This window comes from Frankliniella occidentalis, unplaced genomic scaffold, assembly GCF_000697945.3.
Source record: "Frankliniella occidentalis isolate FOCC.00 unplaced genomic scaffold, Focc_3.1 Scaffold175, whole genome shotgun sequence".
In the NCBI taxonomy this organism is placed as follows: Eukaryota; Metazoa; Arthropoda; class Insecta; order Thysanoptera; family Thripidae; genus Frankliniella; species Frankliniella occidentalis.
In genome coordinates this window covers 458,962-460,860 of record NW_026267301.1, presented here as the reverse complement: position 1 = coordinate 460,860, position 1,899 = coordinate 458,962, and positions in this window count along the sequence as shown.

Sequence of the window (1,899 nt, the reverse complement as noted above, 5' to 3'; positions counted from 1 at the left end):
GCCCGCTGTGAGCGCGGGCGTGCGCGCGCGCTTGCCGAAGCGCGGAGCGCCCGTTCTTAACTGAATATAACAAACATGTTGAGTGTACTTCGCACCTGCACACTTACAAGTGTTTGGAGGTTGAACACTTACTTGGTTTATCAGTGCAGATGTGGTTCTCTCGAAGACCTTTTTCGAAGACTTTTTATGACTTATGAGGTCACGATTCGTGCACTTGTGACCTCACTGGTGACCTCACAAGGGCAAAGAATCGTGACCTCAGAGGTCACAATGAGGTCTTCGTGAGAACAACGTTGTCCTTGGGAACGGGGGGGGGGGGGGGGCAGCATCTCGGCCCCGGTGCGGTGGCTTTGTAAAGCAGCACGGAGCTGGAGCAGGAATTCATTTTTGATTCGACGTCTGTTACCTCACTCGGATTTATGTAAGTCGATATTATGCTTTGATGAGAATCGCAAGAATTATGAAGAAGAGCTCAGCATTTGGTGATGTGATGATTCCTGGCGGGGTGACCCCTCGCTGAGGCTGAGGTATCTCGATGGGGTATCTCCACGGTCCGTTCAGTTCAAACTACGGGCCTTCGCCGCCCAGCCATCTTCATTCATACCAGGCAGCCAATCGCAGGCCTTGTCTCACTTTAACCGGAAAAAGAAAGAAGGAACACAATGCGGGTAGCAGCCGGCGTATGTTTTGACGTTTGATTTGCTCGAACCCTCATAACCTGACCCCGAGCACATTTGTTTTTAGCTTTTACTAATAATAACTAGGTCGTTTGCGCTTATCTACTGTTTTATCCAGCGCTTTCTTTTTTTGGGAACGCTGAGACATTCGTCGATTCACTCTTTCTTTGTTGAGGAAAGTGTTAAATCTGATAGCCAACGGTAGTCAGGCGGAAGCCTAGTTAACCGCTTTTACATTATCGACTGGTTCCACCCTTTAGAAATCGTGGAGTTTTATTATTGTACGCTAAGTCCTTGAGCAAGGTAAATCAAATTAATTCTATCAGTTCTCAGTTTTACTTTGTGGTTTTCATGTCTCTAAAGTAAATTTACTGTTCTTCAAAAAGCACCGACATTGTTTACCCTCAAGTTATCTTCATTACATATTTTTCTTTGAAATCAATTATTGATATTTTTAATAAGTGTCCTCCTTTGTGTTGTAGATGGATTTGGAGTGTGATGTCTGTTCTGTCAATTTTGACCTGGTTCAACACCGCCCAAAGAGTTTGCCCTGCGGACACACAATGTGTAAAGAATGCATTCAGAATCCTGACTTGGATAGGAAGTGTCCAACTTGCAGAAAGGTCAGTAGATCTAAAACTTCTCATAAATCATTTGGATTTTCATTAGTGCACATTTATTAGGTGTTTAACATACTCTAGTAGGGCCAGTGCAGTGATGCACATCAAAATGTGATTTAAAGGTCTCACATTTTTGGTATACTCAGTGCAAATTAGAGCGTAAAATGCAAATTTTATGTGCATATGCGTTTTAAATGTATTGAAAATGTGTGGGACATTTTAAGCACTTTCCGATGCGCACTGCAGCTTTTTGGGCACAGTGATGCCTCTTGTCGCTACTAGGGTAGACAAGGAAACAAGTACTAATAGTGCTAAATTCATACTTCTTTTTTGTTTTTGTGTCATTGATTTTTTTCTAGTGATAATTTTATATCAAGCCCACTGCAGTTTGTGGTGCTGAGGGAAAAGCAAGTAGGGTCAGTTTGGCGGGAAATCTTATACCACTTTCCTGCATGCCATAGTCTTATAAAGCGACTCCTGCATCTTTCAACGCTCAGTGTTGTTCTTGTTACTTCTGCTCAATGCTCCCTTGAAATACCCTTAGAGTGTTTTTTAGCCCGCCCTTCTGCTTTTAAAAAAGCATTAAAGCGGGCTTATGCAAC